Genomic DNA, 20,106 nt, shown 5'->3' with positions numbered 1-20,106 from the left:
ACCTAAATGAGCCCAAAAATACCCTACAATAGCTTGCAATGTTTGAGAAATACCTCGAAAAGGTTTGAAATTTCCTATTTCTCACGGAACCACATATAACCTGTTATCTTAAGCTTATGGTACCCTGTAAACTCTCTGCATTGGATCAGAAAATGCCTTAATTCTTTGTTCCAACTTGTTGTTCAATGCTCCTCACATTGTATTTATGCGAGAGACAAAGTGACATTCATGGCCCCTTACATGGACTATGAGACTTGAGGGATGTGTAAATTTCCTCCTCAAGATGGGTTGCACATTCCTTAAAAAATGGAACCATTGATTGTAATAAGAGGATGCTCAAAATTTCTTTATGAGACTCTAAACATTATTAAAGAGGCATTTCTCTAATAAAGCATTGAAATCAGGCCTATGGATAGACTCATCTCTTATCCAACAAGTGGATATTGGTTGTAGCAAATAGAATTAGAGATATTTTTAGAGATAGATATAGTAGATTACTGTTAGGATAGAAGTGTAGTAGGATAAGATATTTATTCTAAAGAGATAAGAATATGTGACATATGGACAAAAGAATACCATAGTGATCCTCATTGTAAATATCTCATATATAAGGAAAAGGGGCTTAACTACTATATTCAATGTAAACCTTTTTCTAACACTTCCACTAATTCCACACGGCCACTCTCCTCTACAAACTCATCTCAAGGCTCTCTTCTATGGCACTTTCAACTTGGCCATGCCTCTCAACATGTCCTCCAACCATTTGTACATTAAGAGCTTGTCCAGGGCATCCATTATCTCTCTCTCACCTTCCTTTCTATCAAGCTGTGCATGCTGTAAGTTGACACAAATCTGCATGGTATACAAGAGCATGAATAAATATTTGTAACCACCACCTATACGAACATACACAAATAAAACAAAAGGACATGTATGTTTGTTTTTTAGAGTTTCTCTAGCCACATGTATATACAAACTATTTGTGTGTGGCATTTTCTCTCTTACTACTCACGTTATTACACGAATACTTCTACATACAAGTCCAGATATGAATGCATTAAGTGAGAGGAAATAGGTGACCAATATTGAATAATTGGAATATTTCCAACGTAATCCTTTTCCTTAACATAGAAGCATACAATTACTTGACTACGAGATTTTATAAGATTCATTATCATTGAATGACAAAATCATTCAATGATCACAAAAGGGACATGGCATATGAAGTTAGAAAATCACCTTAATCTGCATTCACATGTTAAGCTCATAAAAGTATAGTAAGAGAAAACTCTATCTTGATGCCATCCCCGAATCTTGCAAATCATACAAGGATAAATATACTTCCAAGAAGAGAAACATGCATAAATTTTTCATGGTAAGTGTAAATTTTCAGGTTCCCCAAGCATTTGTTTCTCAAACATTGAGGATATAAAAAGGATATATTGTAATTTTAATAAGAACCACAAATCTCTCTCTCTCTCTCTCTCTCTCTCTCTCTCTCTCTCTCTCTCTCTCTCTCTCTCTCTCTCTCTCTCTCTCTCTCTCTCTCTCTCTCTCTCTCTCTCTCTCTCTCTCTCTCTCTCTCTCTCTCTCTCTCTCTCTCTCTCTCTCTCTCTCTCTCTCTCTCTCTCCCCCTCGAAATTCTATATTAAGGTTGGTTCAAAGGCATCCCACAATAGTACCCCTTACAATTCTTTTAGCAAAGTAATTTCCCTTTCAAGTAGCATCTCTTATTTACAATAAAGTTAATTATCATTTATTACTTTTTAAAGGAATTTGCTACATTTATCCCATCATTGTATGTCTCATATCCATGAAAGTGCTAGTCCTTTATTTTAATTTCAAAAACTTGCCTAAGTTATTCCAAAATTTTGTATCTCTTATCTAAAAACATCAACTTGTTGTCAATATAGAAATTTCCGATTGTCAAATTTGAAGTCTACCTCATGCTTGCCCAATACCCACTTGGAGAATCCATCAAACTACGTAAGAGAAGTTTTCATTGTTCTGTATACTAAGAGCCACAAGTATTTCCTAATCCCAATATTGCTCCAATAATTTCAAGTGAAATCAATCAAGGACATCTCAATTACACTCCTTTAGTAGTAAGACATGAGAAGCCACTAAACCAAATGCAACTCCACCTAATACCAATGTAACATCCTATCCCTTACTTTTACAACATCAAGCACCTCTTTATCATAATCCTTTACCACTGACACATGATAAACCACTACACCAAATTCACCTCCTTACAAAGAGCAATTTCGAATTCCATTGCTTACTTTTCACAAGTCACATCCAATAAAACCTTTTTGTCACGTAACTTTCAAGAAATAATAACTTGATACCCACTCAACTTTTATCAAAGAGTGGCGTTGACTATACCTAACTTTCTACTTATCATATCAAAGGATTAGCCAATTATCTTGATTGATAAGAGGAAATATTATAAATATCTCTTATCCTATGCCATCACTATAATCAAATAACTCTATATTTTGAGATTTAGCATGAACCTATCTCAAAATTCCAATTTAGAACCAAAAGTATTTATTTCCTTGACAACCCTTTCAAAATCACCTCCCAACCTTGTAGGCTCTATGGGTGTTTTAATAAATTCTTTGATCAATTTAGCAATTCAGAAACTCCTCCACTCACTCTTGGGATGGAAAGCTCACTTTCTCTACCTCCATGTAACTAAAATACTCCAAATAAACCAACAGTCTCAATCATAGAAAACCTGAGAAGACTTACACCCAAGATTTAAGCTCTATATACCTTGTTATATAATAATATCCCATAAGCAACAACATAAGAGTCCTATTAATTGAGTGGCTTTAATATTTGGTCTAAGTAACTATCGCATAGCCTTTTTTATATATATAGGCTATGTGTGCAAGTGAATACATTTCTTGTATATAGGCTATATAAAATTGAAGTTGTAGTTCAATGACATCAAATAGGGTGATAAATATTTCACATCCTCAATAAGTATTTGCTCTCTAGTGGATAAATGTGAATACATTTGATAACTACTTGATTTTCTCATTAGTGTGGTCGTTTCTTAGTATGTAGGCCATGTGCAACCAACGTTATAGTTTAATGGCCTCAAACGGAGTGTTTAGACCACTACATCAATAATCTTCTCACGCCATTATAGGAAGGTGTCCTTCCTTCTTTTGTATAAATGACTTCTAAATTGCAATAAACTTATAAAGGTTACTAACTTCTCCTTCCTATTGTTGTTCAAGTGACTTCTAAACTTTAACCAACTTGTCAAAATGGTTCAATTGAATGAACATCCTTACATAACAATGTGTGTGAGAAAATTAGCATTGCATGCATGATGAATGAATATCCAATTAAAATGCTAGGAGTTGATTTTGATGTAGCTTTCCTCATAGGAATTCGAAACAAAAGAAATGTGAAAAAATGAAATGAGATATTATGAAAATTTTAAACTAATTAACCTCCCCCACAAAGAAAAGATTCACTTTCTTCTCTATTTTGATTACTTGCTATTAAACTTGGCAACTACCTTGGGATTCTCCTAGAACTTCATAGGGTAAATATCCACCTTCATTGCTTGATTGGTACCAAGGTTAGGTGGAGATTCCCATAACTAATTTCATATGATATTCCCCTTTATAATTTAGGCTTAAACTTGTGACATATGGTTACAAAATGAATATAGTCTATATTTTGTTAACAACATCTTTAGATCTAAGGGCATTTTAAAAGAAAATCACCAAATGACTATGGAGTATTGATGAGGTAGAAAAGAGCTTCGTAACATACTTGATTAAGCAAAACATTTGTGATCGTTTCCATTTTTAATGGCATGATTGGTGTTCATAAGGTGTTCAGACAATCCAATTTCCAATTGGAAAAGGGTATCAAATATTGTGCTTGTGAATCTAGTAGCTATGACAATAAGTAGATACTTGCTAACACCAAATGAAAATGCATCTATATATTCAAAGACTGATTAAGTTGTCTTTGAATATAATTGGTGTTAGATGGTACCACAATTAGCTCGTAAAAATGACATATAAAGAAACTAAGATTGTCCCATAATATATTTCAAATATTGTGTTACAATTTTGTTAATCTCTCCTCATCTTATAGCCTCCTTGCCCATTCATTACAATATTTTGACAATGTATCTCTCCAATTGTGTCACAACTTTGTTAATATCTCCTAATGTTGTTATAGCCTCCTTGTCCATTCATTATAGGTTTTTGACAATGCATCTCTCCATCTCCCATTCCCTTTCTCTTTATTTGATGACTTTTTGTCTCCCCCTCTTTCCTTCCTCTCACTCCCTTCCTCCCTCCTTATCTTCATATCTATCTATTTAGTTAGTTCTAATGTCTGTATATATGTGGCTATCTATTTCTATATCTACTTGTCTATCTACCTATTTGTCCATCCATGTATATGTACATCCATTTATCTCTCTATCTATCCACTTGTTTGTTTGTATATTTGTATGTTTTTTTGTCTGTCTGTCTGTCTACCTACCTACCTACCTACCTACCCACCCACCCACCTACCCACCTACCATGCATATCCACCCATCAATCAATCCATCCATCCATGGATGTATTGATCCATCATGTATCTATTTGTTTATCTATCTATCTATTTGTCCAACTATCTATCTATTAGTTTGTTATTCTATCTATCTATCTATATGTGGAAGCTTTCTATCTATCTATCTATCTATTTGTGGGAGCTTTCGCTCAACCTCCAAGACCCACGGACGGCTTATTGTTTCAAGAGTTCCAAGTCAAGCACTAGTGGCTACCTCTCACATAGCCGACGCGCCATCCATATCTACGGGTGTAGTGAGCTTACCTCCATGTTGTTTGAGTTACCTCCTCTCCCGCGCACTCCGGTAGCTCCACGATCCAAGTGCAAGCTTCAAGCAAGCTCCATCCTCAAGCTCCACGCTCCAAGCTCCATAGCCGCGAGCAAGACAAGAGAGGAGAAGAGAAGCGAAGAAGAGAGGAGAAGATGGAGAGCTTCTCCTCCCCGGTCCCTCACCTTGACACACTCACTCCCTCACACTCTCAGTCTCCCTCTCTCAAGCACAAGCTCAAGCAAGCAAGAACAAGAAGAAGAAGAAGAAGAGGAGAGCCACCTTTTGCCACACACAAGAATGAGCTTCTCATTCACTTTTCATCTTTATATACAAAACCCTAAATCCCTTTTGGGCGGTCATCCCTTTTTCCCTTTTTTACATGGTCAACCGTGGCCTAGGCCCTTTTCCTATTGTCCCTCTATCTTCCTAGCTTCCTTTCCACCACCCATCTACATTTACAATTTGCACGGGTGAGAGCCTGGCGCTCCTTGAATTAAACCATGATGCGTTTGCGCTCTTTTACAAAAGTTTTGACTTGCGCTTTTCCTTGTGCGTTTTTGTCTTCCGTTTCTCTTTGCCTTAGCCTTTGTCTTTGTCTTTTGTTTTAGCTTTCCATATTTTCCACTGCCTGGCACTCTTCTACAAGATTTCAAGGTGCGCCTTGGTATTTTAAAATGCACCTTTCCCCTTTTGCAGTTGCCTTGGACTTTTTAAGGTTGCCCTTGCACTTTTGGCATTTTCTCCTCTTCATTCTTCAGTTGAGCTACCTTTTTTCCACCTTTGCCCTGCATCTTTTTTATTTCCTTTTGCTTTCTTCGTGTTGGGATTTTTCTTTCTTCGTGTTGGGGTTAACATTACCCCCCTCCTAGATGAGTGCTAGTCCCATGGCACTCTGCGTCGTCGAAGGTAGCATGCGGAGCTTGCACCGAAGACGTGGGTGGAAGGGTTGTTGTGGTTTGCCTTGGAGGAGTTCTTATGTGGTGCGGAGGAAGGGCGATGGTGGCACTGTGCTATTCCGATTGGCTGGTGATATGGTTGTTGGAGGTGGCGATAGGGCTACTCTTTGTTGGAAATGGCCACTCATGGTTGGCACGGGGTTTGGTGTGCATGGGATGCTCATGGTGGATCCTGCTTGTGATGATTCGCTGGTGGTTTGCATGATGAAGTAAAGGACAAGAGTGTAGAGTTGAGTGTTGATATAGAGCTGACGGCACTTTCATTGGAGTCTTTAATACCTGCAATTGGAAAACCTCTCAGGTGGTCGCTTCCTAAGGGGTAGCGCTAGTCTTCGTAGCGTGCACAAGACATATTTGGATTAGTTTGGGAGACAGGTCGAACTCTAAGCAAGCCTGGAGTATTGTCCTGCACTTGAGGACCCAAACTGTGTATGAACTTTGGTGCATATATTATGTGAGTGTTCGTGGATACTTAGATATTACGTAGGTAGAAGACTACGGCCTGGTTTCTCATAACATCTGTAGATGAAGCAAAGTGGTTTATAACAGAAAGAAGTACGCATGAAGGTGGGTGCAACATCCTATGCATTGTGATTGCATGACGTAGCAGGATAGAACCCAGGGATAGTGTACTATCCTTAGGCGGTAGACATGGGGCCGGTACAATGAGGACGGTGCATTGTGCTGCATGGCCATTCGTGCCATGTGTGCCCCAATTGATTGCCATGGTTTTAAGGCATGATGTAAGAGGGAATTGTGTGATTGGTTCAGGGTGATAGGCATAACCACAGGCGAGGCAAGCTCCCTAGGGCTGTCCTGCCCTTGATATGACCTGAACTATTGTGGGTGATGCTAGGGGGCTAGGGGACTAGGGACGGAGCCAGCCGACCAAGGTCACTGGACGCACCTAATTTGAGGACCCCTAGGTGCAGTGCTGTGATCGTGGGTGGCTTTTTATTTTTTCATTCTTTTTTTTTTTGCCACAGTACAACCATTGCAATATGCGGAGGATATGAGCCTTTCAATGGGTCAAGACATGTCAAGCCTCGAAGGCTCAGGAAATGGATATGACCGTGATGATTTTGCCCTAGCCTCGTTGTTAGGGGTGCCATTGTTGCGATATCGGTGCGATTGTAGTGACACCCGTTGTGAGCTCATTGTAGAGCTTGGCCCAAGAAGAGAGTGTAGCCTATGACTATGCATTGGTTCGTGTGATGTGGGCACTCGCAAGGGTGATTGTTCGTGTTCAATAGCGTGGCTTTGTTGCGGTTCATGCACGGTTGCTGGTTTTGCGGTGACCCAGGCGTTGAAAACGTTTGCACGAAGACCTGTGTTACCTTGCATCCACTTGTCACTTCGTGAGAGCACATGCTTGATTTCGTTAAGTAATTCAACAGATGTAGTTATGTTAGGACATGACTTTTTGAAATGTTATGACGTTAATTGCAATGCCCATGCGATTGCTTGTCAAAGACGTGGCATACATTAGCGATAGGCAGAAGAAGTTATACAAGTGGGGAGTTGCCCTTTTACCCATCAAAAGACAAAAAGTTATGTCTTGATAACTTGTCAAGCTACTTTTACATCATAGGCGCTTAGTCAATTTCTACTAGGCGGGGTGAGTCCGATTGGTTAGGCAACTAGGGTGGTGCTGGTGCGGGACTCCTGTGAGGTTGGGCAGGTCACATGTCAGCCGGGACATGAATGGTGTAGTCCCGGGCCACCACTGTTTCCAAAATGCCTTTAAATAATTCATTGAACTCTTCCCTATCCCGGACCGCCTTTTCTACCCTTGAGCATCTGGTGCTTGAGCGTACATTGGGGGTTTGTGCAACTGGTGTTGCCACGTCTTACGCGCTTCGTTGAGTTTCGACTTTCCTAGCCTGAGGATTCTTTGGCCTTTGTCTGGGTCGGTGTCGCTTAGGGCCTTGTCTCTTCGCATACCTTTTGAGGGTGGGCATATAACGCACCGGCGGAGGGGCATGTGCTGCATATTCCCATCATCCGCGAAGAGCGTCTCTGCAAGCGAGCTGCCCATGGTTCTCCATGTTTTTCTTGTGGGGGGCCTACACAATGCAACCCAAGGGTTAGGCCTTGATACGGAATAAGATCATTCGCATGGGAGGGATTTCAGTGTGGGTTATCAAACGCATATGACTAGAAGAGGAGGGGTGAACATGCTGTGCTCATTGTAGCGGAATGGCCTCCGTGATGATGTTAACTTAGCCTCCCACCATTAGGAGATCTCGGCTCACGCTGTGTTACATTGAATGGTGGTCATGGATTTGGGCAAGGCTCATCCTTGGAAGGATGGACCGGAAAGGGAAAGGTGTATAGAAAGGGACTGCACCCTGCTTACATCATCAGAGATGTTGATCAGGGCTTTCCACTGTGGCAATGCAGGTGCATGCCCTTTGCCTGGAGGTGGAAATGGTCATGTGAGAGGGGGACCGAACGAGCCCAGCCCGTTGGTCCCAACTCTTCTATCTGCGCTTGACTATTATTGCTTGTTTGTGTTGATAGTGTCTATATAGGGTGACACAAAAATCATTGTTTATATATATACATATATTTACGAATCCATGTCACCTCACGAGGATAGAAACCAATTGTAGAACTTGGGATTGTACTAGAGCGTGGCACACGCATCTAGTATTCGTGGCAGCTTACTCAATACTGATAAATATTTCGCCACATCGAGTAGCATGGAACCTTGCCCGAGTCTACTGGAAACATGTAACTCCTCCTCAGTGAGAACCTTATCAAACATAGAGTTTTCTTAGCTAGGTTCAGCCAAGTCTGTACCTCGACTGGCAGTCAGCACTCGAAGGGAGGTTGGTGCCACATAGGTGGGGTCTCTTTGAGACCGCCATTTGGCCAATCGCTCCTCAGAGACTGTCATGATCTGAGCTCCTAGTTCGGCCATTGCAATGCAGTTTTCACACCAATGTTGTTCAAACTGACTTCAGCCCTCTGACAGTCACTTTAGTTGCTCTATCTCTAAGAGATTTGGTTGGCAGAGCACATCATTGAATGTGACAATTAAGAGCAGTTTGTTAGCTTCCTTGCCCGAGATGAGTAGCATGCGTTCATGCAAGAGCCTGCTATAGTGCTCATCAAGATGTTCTTGCTCTTCCCAAGATAAGGGAAATGGCAAGTATTCTCTGAGCTGCTCTTTAGGGAATGTGCGCATGTCTGCCAGGACATAGACACGTGCGAACACCTTGAGCTTGGCATCCAACACAGTTAAGCATTTGGTGACACTTCTATGTTCAACAAGGGCTTACTCGGTTGCCAACTCATGCAAGGTTCTAGGAGTTAGCCTAGGCTTTAGCGTAGCTGGGGGCTCAGGCCTAAATGAGTAGGATCAGTCCATGCTAGATGTCTGACACTCTTGGGGTTTCCATGTTTCTCCTGAGGCTTCGTTATTGCATCATGGTTTTCCTTGGGTGTGACTGGTATAGGTTTGTCACCCTGTTGACAGCGTTATATCCACTCTTGACTGGTCAATGCAAGTTCTATTGTCGGTGGATTGAGCGTTGTAAGTCTTTTTATTTTTCTTTTCTGCCTAATACAGGGATTCTGAGTGTCTGATTAAATTGCATCGCATGAAGCTTTCAATCGCACGTATGTAGAGGTCATGTTGGAATTTTTTTTCTAGGATGTGGACTGCTTGAGGTGGTTAGTTAGTCGGTCAAGTCTGTGTTAATTATTTTGATCGATCTCTTATTCCTATCCTATTGTTTTGTAGGCATTTGTTGTGATTTTCTGTGTGTGTGGTATGTGTGTAATCCATCCAAATGGCATCTCGTACTCATCCCCCAGTTCAGTATGTTCCCTTAGTGTCTAATGACTACTCTTTATTACTGGATTCTGATCTTATCAACAAGGTGGGCTTAGCCAAGTTTGTAGCACTTTCATTGCCACTTATCCCCCAAAGGATACTGATGTCTTTGTTCAGTTTATAGTCTCTCTTATAGTAAGAGGTCTAGCCCTGTAAGAGGAATAGTTATCCAACTGACACCTAAAAGCTTGGGCAAAGCTCTGATCATGGAGACTCTTTCTCTACTTCTCAACAATTGTTCTCAAACGAGGATATCCTTAAGTTGTTGTAGAAGTAGACACAATATGTGTTGGATCCTAGGAAGGTCATTAGTACCTCATGCATCAGTGTTTCCATGATCTTTAATCATTTGTGGAAGCAACTATACTAATTTCTTCAGGACTGACACCCTCTAACTACCTTTCAAAGGAGTTGTTTACAGCTTCCAGAATGGTATTGAAAGGCATAACTATTGATTGGAGTTCCTATCTTTTGTCAAATATGGATTAACACTTTGTCCCAGGCACGAGGGGTAATGTAACTAATGTTACATTTGGTTCCTGCCTTTATGACTTCTTGGCATATGCTGCCCCTCCGAAGGAAGTTTCTACCTTGCTAGTTGATCCAGCAGAAGTTCCTTCTCCTAATGAATGCACTGATGTTGTGATTGAGGATCTTGATCCTATCCCTCGTGTGGTAATTCAGAGCAAATGCCTTAAATGAGTGGCTGAATCAACCTGTGTTCCTCCTCCACTCTCCATTCATATTCAATTTAGCAGTCAACTGCTATCTTTTCTCACAACATCGAATCTTTTCAAAGCACTTCTTGATGGTACTTTTTGGAGATTTCTGTTCCTTCTATACAACGCTTGGTAGCCAGAGATGCAATTCCCTTTCTATGTAAAGACATCCAAAGTTCTATTGAGCTCTTGGGACTGCTTGTATTCAACAGCTCTATTCTTATTGCTATGACGAAGTTCAACAGACCAAAGAAGAGTGGAACAAAGCACATGATGAGCTAGCATCTGCTCAAGAAAGATTTTCTCATCTTTATACCTAGATGGAGCAGTAGCCTAAGCTTATTGATGCTCAGAAAGTGAAAGTTTCTAGTTTGCAAACTCAGTTGGTTTACACTAAATCCCAAGTGGTAAATGTGACTAAGGAGAGAGATAGATTGTTCAAGGAATCTCAAGAGCTTCAAGCTTTGATAACTGCCCAGAAAAAGGAGCTTAAATTAGCTAATACCACCCTAGAACAAAGCAACATTCAAATTTAGCAACTTAAAGATAAGTTGGTTCAGTCACATTCTTCTTCAGAGAGTCCTATTGTGCAGCTAGTTCCATTCTTTGTCCCCTGTGTAGACTTGGTAATTCTTCAAAGACAAGCCACATTATGCCCTTTGTTCTAGGCTAAAGTGGAAAGACTTCAGTCCAGGATGGACTTATTATGGTCTTCATTTGAGCAGTCAAGAGTATGTTCCTCCAAATCACTCATTTTTTGTGCACTATTAGCTATAGAAGTTGGCCTTCTATATTAAGTTCTCAACAATCGATCTACCTCTCCCAGAGGTTGGATGGAGCAGGGCTTGGTCTTTTGACTTGTTGACTAAAGTAGTCCGAATGGTTTTTGAAGACTCTGTGACTCAGATAATGCTGATGTCTTATTTGTATTTAAGAGGTGATTTGTTGATTCCAAATGATGAGGATCTAGCTTGGTATGTTGGGATGTGGTCTTACAAGCTGCTTTATATGTCAGACATTTGGAGTTGTGGATAGATGAGATGTTTTAGTGTTATTCCTCCAAAGTGGGTGATTGCCTTGAAACTTCGTGGTATACAATGATTGATTCTGTTATCTTGAATCAAAGATAGAATAAAGCCTCTATTCATGTGTAGAAAATTAACCAACTGAGGGTGGATCTTTTAGCCTATCTTTCCAAACAACATACATTTGATTCATCCTTATTTGATGCTTATCATCGACGATCCATCAGTTCCAAGCTTATCTTATTATCAACAACTGGCCCACACATATGATGCTTATTTTTGCCTTTATAAATCCAACTCAACATTTATTTTACCTCTCCTTTTTCAACCTCAAGGTTTCCCTCAAATTTTGATCTTTACTTATTGTTCTTTCATTGAAGATCATGTCTTTTCCCCTTCTCCATCTTATCCTTCCCCATCCATACATATTCCTTCCACTTTTTCTGCCTCTCAATTAACACCTTTTTTAATAGATTCACCTAAATTTTCAGCTAATCCCTCTTTAGCCCATTCCTCATTTTATGATTTTGCCTACCCATCTCTTCATCCTCTTTTACTAGTTCCTCTTCCATCTCCCACCACTTCTATTTCCCACCCCCCTCAGTTGGTTAGTGGATATGTAAGGTTTGATCAGAAGATTCTTAGTAGAAGAGGATGGAGCTCAATTGATTCTCTTACTGGACCTTAGATTAATTGGCCATTAATTCCAACTGGATGATTGCCAATCAAGCATATCAAAATTATCTCCATTTTGCTCAACAACATTCACAGTCTACAAATCCTTTAGTGAGATTGATGGCTCACTTTGCTTGGTACCTAGCATATATGCATAGGCACTCACATAATGATCCAAAGGCCATTCCAAAATAATGCATGAATGTAAATGTGAACATTGATTTCCAACAATTGGATGTATTGTATTTCCATGCCCTTTGTTTGCCTAGCAGATACCTTGTCTTGCTAGAAAGGATGCATTGCCTTTAATTTTTCTAGAATCCTCCAAAAACTTTTGTGGTTGAATCCTTATCCATGGATCATTTTCACAATCACCAAGCCTTCAAGAGGGATCATCTTCACTAATACCTGTGGATGTATCTTTCATGATTTATAATGATATATCTCTCTTTTGGAGGTGCCATTTAGATAGGTGTTTTGTGTTTGTGTTGTGTTAATTCATATGTGATGAGTATGTGGTGATTGAAAATTCGATTTGTTCAAGAGTTATATTTTTGGAGACTTGTAGTGATGATGATGGTGGATTGATAGCTTAAGAAGAAAAGATGCAAAACCTCTTATATCCTTTATGAGTTTATTATATTTGCTATTGTTTATAAGATATGTTAATGGATAAAGGGGTTTTCCTTTCGTTGTATTCTTTACTAGATGCAGGTTATAAGTTGGGGTCACGATTGGATGGTTTTTTAAAGATGCTAACCAAGAATTGAGTTGAGTTGTTTGATGAACTTGTATTCCCTTTTTCCTAGATCGCGAGGACGTTCCCTTATTAAGTGTGGGGATATGTTGAATGTTAAAATGTCTTGGTTTTTTGGTTGATTTTTGTTGTTTTTGAGGTCTAAATGATTGATTTTTGATGGATGTTAAATGATGTTTAGTTATTTTGGAAGTTTTTGGGAGTGTTTAGGATGGGGTTGATTATGTTTTGGAAGCTCATGGTGTCTTTCAGTAGAGATATGAGGCTCTATGATGTTCTGATAGGTTCTGTTGAGGTTCTAATTGGTTTTGATAGCTTCTGTTTTTCTTCTGTATGAAGCATGAAGTAATGATTGATGAAGTTTGAGGTTGTTTGAAAGCTCATTGAATGGTTTTTGATAGTTTGGAATGGTTTTATTATGAGTTATGTGGTTCTGATGCTTTCTGTTGACCTTCTGTAACCCTTTGTTGAGCTTTTGTAGAGCCTCTGTTCCTGTTCTATTATGTTCTATATGCCTCTGTAAGTGTTATGTGCAATGTATGAGGGACTTTAGGAAATTTTTCTAGCCTTGAAAAGAGGTGAATGTAAGTTAAAAAGAGCTCAAGGAAGTGGAAGAAGTAGCTGTTGAAGACTTAGAAGAAGATTGGAGTGAAGTGAGAGTGATGAGCTATGAAGAGTCACTATAGTGGCTATTAGGGGCACAAATCCCCAGGACTCAAATTCCATTAGTGACCTTAGTTTTTTGCTTTCATATATAGATATAGTGGTTTGAGATTAGCTTATGTAATTGTGTCTTTAAATGTCATGGAAAGAAATACATGTATGCTAGACGTTGATTCTGTTATGCAAGCGTGGGTATTCCTAAAATCAAGGGGTATGCATTCTAATATACAGGGATGGATAGCACCATGCTTTTATGGTTGTTGTTGGTTGTTTTCACTGTTTAAGTCATGTTCTTCAACTGTATGAATCTATGTTTTTGTATTATGAGATCATAAAAGGTTTTCAGTTATGAATGCTAAAGTGTGGACAGAGAATATGTTGGTGTTTTACATTCTTTATTTTATGTATTCCTTGCATTCTTACTAAGAAATCTATGAGCTTTACATTCTTGCTTAGCAATCTCTGATTGATGAAGTTTGACGAATCCAAAACATCACAATACTTCTCCTTGAGCTTCTCAACTGCTCTAAGCAATCTCTGAACCTACTTCAAACTTGAGCAATACTTAACCTTTTGGCCTTCATGATCATAATACCATTCATAAGCATCATCAAGTATAGTCTCAAAATAAGTTAGCTTTTCCCATGCTCTATCCAATCTTGAACCTAAACATTTCTTTATTGCTGAAGAGAACTTCTTGCAGATACCATTAAACTTCTTACACAGATCAACCATGCAGAAATACTTATAGGACTTCTGTCTTTCATAGGACTCATGGACAACACTTTGAAGTATGTTCATGCTCAAAGCATACTTTGCATCTCTTTTCCTTCTTCTTGGATTTACCCATAATGAAGCATATCTAAAATTTGAAAATAACATGCTTTTCTTTGAGCCAAACTTCTAACTTTTGCAATGATGGAGTAGTAGATCTTTAGTCTATGATATTCAAGTTATTCCTGAAAAATGCTTGCAAACTTCTTTGTTGGGGCTAGGCCTCTCAGTTTTATCAAGCTTCCTCCCATATTTCCTGCAATTCAGGTTATGCATGTCATTTCCATCTTGCAATTCAAGTAACTAGCTTGAAATTCCTGCAGTTTAGGTAACTGCATATATTCTTCCAATTCAAGCTATTCCTAGAACTTCGTGCAATTCAGGTTACCATTTCTTTTTGCATCTTGCCTTGCGTTCCTTGTCCAAGTGAACACTGACATTATCCTTCTTTATCATCTACTTCAAAGGATGGTAGTTCATAAAGAGAATGAGGATAGAGAGATGATTTCCATGCCTTTTGCATGACATTTTCCTTGCCCACTCAAGTTAGAGATTTCTCCATTCTTAAACTAGCAATTTTGAGTCTAAGGAGCTTTTAAAAAACTCATAATACATCATACTACTTCCAGAATTAAAGAACAACCATAGATTGTATAAATTTTTTAGGAATACCATATAGACTTGTTGTAGACAGCATAATTGACTACAAAAAACACATTGTGTTGAATATTAGTGCCCCTTTATTTCTTGAATTGAGATTAGCCACAAATAGCACTTGATTTTCAAGAATGATATACAGACATTTAGTACACAACATAATTGTTCACAGCAATATGTTGTCTTAAAAGTTGTAGATCAGATATTTCCTATCTTTGAACTTTATGACCGCCTTTCTTTATGAATATGTTATCCTAAAATCCTAATATGATGGCTTCATCTTGAAACTCTCAAAATGATTAGAGATTTGAAAAATTCTATGTGAATTAGAAGCAAGAACTTCAAATTGGAAGATGAAACCTGAATGATCTGCCTTGAATCCACAGCATTTAAAACTTTTGAAGAGATCGAATTCTTCAAGAATAAGAACTTCAAAATGTCCTCCTTTAAATAACTTGACTACAGGATGTGTCTTATGCATAGATGGCATGATACCTGCAACTTGTAGAAGTGCAAAGAAATGCCTAAAGATGCAAAAACCCCTTGAATTTTTGAAAAATATTGCTACATTTTCCATGAAAAAAAGGAACCATATCTCCTACAACTTCTTGGAAAAGATTGGCTTTCTCTGATCAGCAATTACATAACTACTAGTACTGTCCTCAGTCTCACAGGCTGACCCCTGATAATTTCTTATTTCATTGGCAAACCATATCCCTTTCTTTCTTCCCAAGACTAAAGCCTAAATCATGAGAACATTTTCCATGAAACTGGCAAGATCACCAAAGTGTTTTAAGCATGCTCAACAAGAATGCAAGGAATACATAAAATAAAGAACATAAAACACCAAAATATCCTCTGCCCACACTTCAACATTCATAACTGAAAACCTTTTATGATCTCATAATACGGAAACAAAGATTCATGTGGTTGAAGAACATGACTTAAACAGTGAAAACAACCTATATGAAAGCAAGGAACTAAGGTCGCTAATGGAATTTGAGTCTTAGTGATTTGTGCCCCTAACAATGGCTTTGGTGACCTTTCATATCAGACACACCTCTTGGGAGGGGCATCCATGACCAAAAAAGGATTATTATGAGTGATTATTGATTATTGTAATGAGGAGATGACGTACTATTGATAGAGAGAGAGAGAGAGAGAGAGAGAGAGAGAGAGAGCGCTAATTCTATCCCAAACAATGTATCTACATATGAGAGATTGTGAAATGAAGCTATGGAATCTTTGAAGATGAATCATATGTGATATCTTTCCATTTAAAGAGGAGTATCATTTTGTGTTTTCAATGTCTATCAATGAATTCTATAAAGAATATGATAAGAATGATGGATTTTGTAAAACTTAAAGCCGTGGGAGAATTGTTTCTATAAAGCTATGTGAAGATTTTTTGTTGGAATAGACTGTGTGGAGAGACAATGTTTTCTTAATCAATTTTATAAAAGGAAGCCATGAAAATGCCAAGTTGTAAGTTATATAATCTAGGGTCTCCTTGATATTTTGATCTTTTTGTTGCAGGTACTCTAAACATTTTGATATTTCTTTTGTAATTACTCTAAATTTTATTGCATTTTTGGTACAGAGCTGTAAAAAGATTGATTGAAGTGCTAGAGAAAAGGCCTCCCATTCCTTTTAACTTGCAACAATGCAATATAGATAAGTTGCAGTAAGGTCTTGATTAATATGGTTGGAACATACTAAGAAAATTTATTCTAAAAACTACCATAATCAAGTTTCATAGTTTTACTTTATATTGTTGATTGTAGTGTCCTCATCAAGATGATAGTTACTCTTGTGGTTGGAGAGTAATTGTATATGCCAGAAGATTGGTTCAATTTATTTATCTCAATGATGATAAACTTATAAAGGTAATGTGAAACATGCTAAACTTTAAGATAGATGTTTATTGCAAAATAGTCCATTGATGATAATAATATAGTCAATGGTAAAAAATAACAATGAACTAAAAATCTTTTCTTACAAATGTATAACAATTTACAAGGGATTGATATACAAGTAAACATGTTTGGTATGTAAGAGCAAAGCTCATGAAGTACATAATTGTCAATTGTATACAACCGACAAGAATGGACAATAGTGGGGGCTTGGAGATTTAAGGAGAGGAGGTGCATGTAACTATAGTTGGTGAAGCTATACCTTCAACACCCAAGGCAGTAAAAGCATCAAAGATAGGCAAAAGGACTCCTAGAAAGGATGTCCCTTATCCTAAGAAAAGTTCTCAAAAAAAGTAGCTTTGCCTCATTGATTGTAAGCCCTTGTGTATAAGTCATGGAGATGGCTAACAAAAATTTGCCACAAAATTTGTACATGTATTTTATATTGATAGTAAATAGATATTTTCTTCAATATCATTGCATTGTATATTCTTCTCTCTCCTCGTTGATATATCTGTAAAAAAAAATTATGTTACAAATGTTTATTAATTAGGAAGTGAAATCAGATATACATCTAAGTGGATATAATATGATATAAAAACTTACTCATTTGTTATTAAGTTAAAACACAAATAATTATGGTAGATCAATATCTTCATTCTGTAAATCCATTCTCACTTGATGTAGCGTACATGATTATCTAACCTTTAGGATTGCAATAATGTCCTCATTGTACCAAACTTCAAGATCCACTATAGGATCTTTGCTAAAATTATCAAGGATTTGGTCTAAACCAACCAGACTACTACCAACATAATTCCATCTACTATAATAAAAGCTAATGATGAAATTTTGAGTAGCAATCATATATTTTCAAGCTATAGAGTCTTGATCTATCTTACATATATTTTTTCATTCTGTTATAGTGTCCCATCCCTCATCAACAAATTGTATAACATGATCATATGTTAGTCTCTTCACTGAAAGCATGGCCTTTGATCTTCTTATCTCAACATTAGAAAATAAGTCAACAAATATATTAATAGGCATGAACAAAGTAACTTTGCTTAGCCTACCTGAAATACTAGGTTTTAATGCTCTTTGTATCTCAAAAAACATTTTACATCTATAGCCCTCACTAGTAGCTGGACTTGGCAAAGGCCACTCAAATCTTGCAAAATCAGGCAAAGGACGGGGGGATATTGATCCCTATTGGCTATGCTACATGGAAACAATATAACAATGGTCATAGAAGAATATTTCATTCTCTGCAAGCTCTGTCTTCTTTCTACCTTTGTACATCTCTTCTCCAATAAAGCCATGCATCACATCAACAATAGACTTGGCTGGTTGCCATTCCTCAAGATTAGAGGGATATACATCTACAAGACAAATGAATAAATGTTATAATGGAAAGCCTTAAACCAAGTTCAAGAAAAGAAAGAAAATCCTTACGATTTGGTTTATGCATTGGAAGATTTGAACTTCCAAGTTCCAAATATAGCTCTCTATGCATAAACACATGTTGCACTAAAACCTCTTTTATGCTATTCTTATTTACTCCAAGCTTGAAATCTTGGATTCTACCCTTCCAAGCAGGGATGAATGAGTTCTCATATTTTCACATTTTCCCAAGCGTTTCTTGTTGCATGGTGATCCAATTGCCTTTGCTAATGATTGTAGGAATCCATCTTCCATGTTTTTGGAATGAGTAAAACACTAATATGGATGTGATTTGGAAGCTTGGATGCCTTGTTGAAGGTCAAATTTCCGTATTCATATGTGAGAGAGAGAGAGAGAGAGAGAGAGAGAGAGAGAGAGAGAGAGAGAGAGAGAGAGAGAGAGACTAAGCTACCTCAAAGGAGGGAAAGACGAGAGGGATAAAAGCAAGGAGGGAAAAAAATTGCTAAGCTCTTTATTAATTTGAATTTAGATTAAACATGTCATTATCATTAATCCAGACATATCATTAAATAAGAGTGGCAGGGGTGTATATCATTAAATAAGAGTGGCAGAATTGTTTCTATAAAGCTATGTGAAGAAACTATATGTACAAACCTACTAACTTATACTAATCAATCATCACATTGATCTAACTATCTGACTAAACCAAAACAAGAAAATTAAACCAATTGTAAATTAAATTCATTCTCCACTCCAAACTTACTACTGGCGGCCCCTGGCACTGTCCCCTCCCTACCCACCCCCTCGAGTCCCTAGGAAGCACCTAGTGATGCTGGCCCTAGCACTGGCCCTGGTCCCACCCTCTCGAGCCCAAGTGGCAGCAACAATCTCACCTCCTCCTACGCCCACCTACGGCAACTCATCATCGCAGGTCCCATGCCCTCTAGGTTCTCCCCATATACGCACTCGCTCTCCTCCCCCTCCAATGGCAGCTCATCCCCCCCTTTGGCCTAGAGATAGATAATTAGAGAGAGAGAGAGAGAGAGAGAGAGAGAGAGAGAGAGAGAGAGAGAGAGAGTCCTATTTGCTATTGCTCGCGTGTTGTTCATGCTCCCCACCACTAATGCTGTTGAGAAAGAGAGAGAGGAGAAGCAAAGGGTCCACCAACTTCCAAGGAGCTCATGATTGCCTTAGTTTTCACCACCCATCACTCTCACGAATTCAAATTTGCCTTGATTTGAGAGTTGTAGGTTTGGGAGCTCTCTGGTGCTTTCTATGCCTCTCGAACCTACAGCTTAAATAATAAATTAGAATAGAGTTTGTATAGACACTATTACATAGATTGAGGATGTTCTCAAAACTGATGTATATTATGTTCTAATATTGTAAAGGTGCACTCCTTGGATATGTATTATGAAATTGATGGATTTATGCAGCAAGAAGGGTTGGGTCCTAAGCATAGTTTCCAAAAAGATTCATTAAATGATGTAGTTCAGCAAATGAAAAGAGCACTAAATTATGTTCACCAATAAGGTTGCAAGGGGCTAAATTTATTCAACTAAAGAGTTTGATATTGGCTTTTATAGGCATATAGAGTTTGGGGCTAATTGTATGTAGGTCCAAGAAAAGGGGGCTAATAAGTCAATAGAGTTAGGTGCTATGCATTTGTAGCAAGAGTTGGGTTTGCACAAGGACAAAAGAGTGAAGCTATGGTTCAAAACCAAGTATAAAATGGATTATAAAAAAGTGTTTGTTGATTATGAGATGATAGAGTTATGCTATCATGCTTGAGAGAGAAGATGCTATGATAACTAAAGTTACAAATGAAATATATGCTTTGAGAAAGTAT

The sequence above is a fragment of the Lygodium microphyllum genome, chromosome 11 (assembly GCF_053477565.2).
Source record: "Lygodium microphyllum isolate KBCC chromosome 11, Lygodium_microphyllum_v1.1.10, whole genome shotgun sequence".
In the NCBI taxonomy this organism is placed as follows: Eukaryota; Viridiplantae; Streptophyta; class Polypodiopsida; order Schizaeales; family Lygodiaceae; genus Lygodium; species Lygodium microphyllum.
The sequence above is the reverse complement of the archived record's forward strand: the minus strand, read 5'-3'. Positions refer to the sequence as shown.